The following is a 4,705-nucleotide window of genomic DNA, read 5'->3' as shown; positions in this document are numbered from 1 at the left end:
CAGTCTGTTGGTTTAACAACTTTTCATAAATATCAGCAACCAGATATTTCATAAATATCCAGTGACCGGAGGTAGATGCAGGTGGGGGTGGGGTCAGACATTTTTATCCTGCTCACTTGCTACCTGAAGATGTGACAGTATGTATGAAAGCAAGTCTTAGATCAATTTCTGCTAGATTTGTATTTATTAACAAATGAGGCAGAAAATCCATGATCAGTTCTTCTGTATGAAATATAATGAGTGGGAGTGGACAATCCCACAAACCCTCAGCATGAAGGGTTCTCTCCAAGGTATGGGCCAGGAAAACAAGGCCTAGGGACCCACAGGCCCTCAGGGGCTGTGGCAAGATACAATGCTGTTGAATTTGCTGATTCTTTTTTAATTGTATTATTTTTTTTTTATTGAGGTAACATTGGTTTACCACACTGTATATGATTTAGCACTATAGCTTTGCTCTACTTCAAATATTTGGTACCACACACACCTATCACCAAAGCCCCTATAATGAGTTTGTTAAATTTTTTTTGTTTGTTAATTTTTATGCCTGTTCTACAAGCAAGTTATATAGTATTTCTAGCTAAGCTACCCAAAGCACTGCTCTTTCTTCAACAATGAATAATTATTTTTGACATTCCCAACATTACTAAACAAACCTCTATTGCAGATTTCTATATTTGAAAAGCATGAGCAGTCTCCTTTAGAGTATAGCTTTCTAAATAGGGCATTTTGAGGATCATTTAACTACCGCGAAGGTATAGATTAAAGTTAATGTACACATAGGCATTCCACTCTTTTAAAAAAATTAAGGTATTAGCAGGTTACAGCATTGTACATGATTTAGGACTAGGTTCATACCTCTCAGATGGATGTCACCACGCCTCACCCACCACCATAGCACCCATAGTTCTTTTTCCTAGACCACTGGGTCCTCACCCTCTGCTAGCCTTAATTCTACAGTCATATTTCTAAAACTTGTTTTGGTTTAATTTTGTCGGCTCCTTTGTTGTGTTTCTCTATATTCCACTTATGAGTGCAATTATCCAATATCTGTCCTTTGCCTTCTGACTTATTTCACTTAGCATAATTCCCTCCATTTCCATCCATGTTGTCACAAATGGTAAGAGTTCATTTTTTTTTGGTTATTGTTATTGTTGAGTAGTATTCCATCATGTGTATATAACACATCCTAAACCACTCCCCTATTGGTGGACACAGGTTGTTTCCATAACCCTGCTATTGTGAATAGTGCTGCAATGAACATAGGGGTGTATGTATCCCTTCCAATTAGTGTTTTTGCATTCTTTGGGGTTTACCACCTGCTTGATACAGTGTGAATGTCCTTGACATTCAACTTTTTTTTTTAAAGATTTATTTATTTTTATACAAGAACCGGGGTACAGGCCAGATGTGCGGGAGGGTGAGAGGGTTCACCGGAGACAGAGTGGGGAACAGAACGGGCAGACTGACGAAATACACTGCTAAGGGGAGCAGCGGGAGAGACAGGAGAGGTCTGCTGCACCATGTGGGACCCTCGCCAGCCGGCCGGGATCGAATCCGCTCTGCAGAGGCTGCGGACAGCTCCACAGCGCGGTGCTCAACCGCCTGCGCCACCAGGGAGGCCCGACATTCAACTTTTTACAAAAACATTTTTTTTAGGCAAAAATTGTCAGACATACAAAATGGTGAGAGATTAATCACAAAGATGAGAGGGGCCTATGAAACTCTAGTTTAATTTGGTTCTGTGCATTCATTTATTCATTAACTCATCCTGCAGCTCTAGAGTAGCTACTTTATGTCAGGTGCTGTTCTAGGTCCTGGAGTTAGAGTGATGAATAAGAAACAGTGTTCCTGATACTGTGGAGCTTACTTTCCAGTGGGAGAGGCTAATGAATAAATAAATAAGATAAATACACATTATCTGATGTCTGTTGGTGATAAATCCTATAGAAAAAAAATAAAGCAGAATTAGGGGCTAAAACAACTCTGTGCAACAGAAATATAATGAACACTACATCAAACTTCCCAGTAGCCACATTTAAAAGTGTTAAGAGACATGGGTGAAATTAATTTTAATGGTATATTTTATTTATCCTAATATAGTGTATCCAGAATGTTATCATTTGGGTATGTAGTAAATATAAAAATTACTACAGGAGGAGATATTTCATCCTGTTTTTCAAATTAAGTCTTGAATCCAGTACACATTTTATACTTGTAGCACATCCTCATTTGAAACAACCACAATTTAAGTGGTTCAGGACTATTATGTTGGGCCGTAGAGGGCTAAAAAGTGAAAGGATCATGGGACTATTTAGACCGAATGGTCAGAGACTCTCTTTTCTCTGAGGAAGTCACATTCAAAAGCAGAACTGAATGAGGTGAAGGAGCAGCCTGTGTCTTTAATTGGAGAAGAGAAAACACCAAGAACAAAGGCTGAGAGTTAGGTAATAAATTTGGTGTGACTAACTGCGAGGAGGCCTGTGACATAGTTGGTTTGTGCCTTTTGTCCTTTACCTTTCCCCCTATTCCTCCTTGGAATGCAGATTTGAGCCTGGGGGTGGGGTGGGGGACAGCCCAGCTTCTATCCCCTTGGACAAACATAGGCTCTGAAGTTAAACTGCAAAGGTCAACTCCCAGGTTTAGGTCTTGCTAGTTGTTTCGCTGTCCCTCCCACTACTTGGTGAAGGAGCAGTCCCTTCCTCTCCACCCCCCATCTGTTGTAGATTGGTGCTTTTGTGCAACAAAACCGAGATTAAAAATGAGACGAAATCAAAAGGAATGATCATAAAAAATACAAGACCAACTCTTAAAAATAATTATATTCAACTGACAAAATTGTTCCATCAAACTGCTACAAAACATTTGTGCTCTGTTTCTGCACTAATTTTACAGCAACCAGGGCAAACAATTAGGTCCATGAGTAGCATTGAGTTATAATACCACAAGTAAGCTGTTTAACCCATCAAAATCTCGGTCTTCTCATCAGAAAAACAGAGTGGAGATAATAGTGCCTCTTTTTCAGGTTATTTTTTGGTATGGATTAAATGAAATACACCCCTTTTGCCCCCCCACCCTGAAATCTGGCCTAGTAGTATCAATGAATGTTAGCTATTGCTAGTTACCACATGTTTGTCTCTCAGTTAGCTGCAAGCTCCCTAAGGAGAGGGACACCTATGGCCTGACTTTATGATCTAGCACGCCGAGGTGCCTGCAGAGAAGCTAATTAACAAATTAATGTTTAATTCTTGACAAGTGCTTTGAAATTCTCAGGTGAAAGCATTTGGAATAACTCCCCAAGTTTTCTTTTTTGGCTTGATAAATTCATTCCATTTCACTACAGCATAATGAACTGGATAGCAGCTTTGGATAACCTAATTCAAGTTAAATTCCTCTGCTCACTAGTTTGGGCAAGTCACTTTACCTCTGAACTTCAGTTTTCACACCTAAAAACACTCACCCTCTTAGGTTGTCATAAAAATTAAATAAGATGACATACGTAAACACCAGGGCTTCATAAGTGGGATCTATTGTTCCTGCACTGCAGACAGTGAGTACTCAGTGCAGATGGCTGTGCTGGGCACTGACCAGGAGGGAGGCCTGGCATTTCTGGCTTGGTGAGCATTCCTGAGCCTTTTATTGGCAGTACTGAAAGATGCCAGCAGCTGGTAGCAAACTGGCATCAGTGTCTGGCAGAGACTTAAAACTGGGACCTCACCCCATCAGGCCCTGTTCTTGCCCTGCCCTGCCTGGAGGCTGGTTCCAAACCCTCCCCGGGCCTGTGGGCTGTGGGTGGTGAGAGGTGTCTGCTTTGAAGTTGGCAATTGCACCCAAAGTCCTCTCTGCTTTAAAAAAAAAACAAACTACCACCAACAATAAACCTCTCTGTGTGGCCTGCCACACACATAAAAGTCTTGCACTGCTCATCACTTCTTTAGGGCTAAAGGTATAGAATCTCTCTCTTGAAATGCAAAGTCTGGGGGAGATCCTAAGGTATTTAGGACATTAACCCCTTAACTCATTTTAGCTTCCCTTCCAGATTTTATCTCACTTGACCCTCACAACTCTCCTCCCCTTCCTGGTCATTTAGTTTGTTTTTTTTATTTTTCAAATTGTGGTAAAAGACACATAATATAAAATTTAATGACCTGACCATTTTTAAGTGTACAGTTCAGTAGTGCTAAGTGCATTCATGCTGTTGTGGCTCTCCAGAACTCTTCATTTTGCAAAACTGAAACTCTGTGTCTTTTAAACAGTAATTCCCCATTTCCACCTCTCCTTGGCCCCTTGCAAGCCTCTTTCTACCATCTTCCTTCAAGAATTTGACATTGAAGATAACCTTCATTACCAAGTTCATAGAGTACTTGTCTTTTTGTGATGGACTTATTTCTCTTAGTGTCATGTCTTCAAGGTTCATCCATGTTTTATTCAGAGTGAGAATTCCCTTCCTTTTTAAGGCTGAATAATATTTCTTGGGATATATATATACATCACACTTTGTGCATGCGTCATTTGACGGACACTTGGCTTGCTTCTACCTTTTGGCTACTGTGAATAAAACTGCTATGAACATATGTGTATAATTTTATTTTTGAGACCCTGTTCCCAGTTCTTTTGGGCATAAACCCAAAAGTGAAATTGTTGGTTCATAGTATCATATTTTAGTTTCAATTCTGCAAGGATCCACCAATCTGTTTTCCACGGTGAC

The sequence above is a fragment of the Talpa europaea genome, assembly GCF_964194135.1.
Source record: "Talpa europaea genome assembly, chromosome: 9".
In the NCBI taxonomy this organism is placed as follows: domain Eukaryota; kingdom Metazoa; phylum Chordata; class Mammalia; order Eulipotyphla; family Talpidae; genus Talpa; species Talpa europaea.
This window is presented reverse-complemented; position numbering follows the sequence as displayed.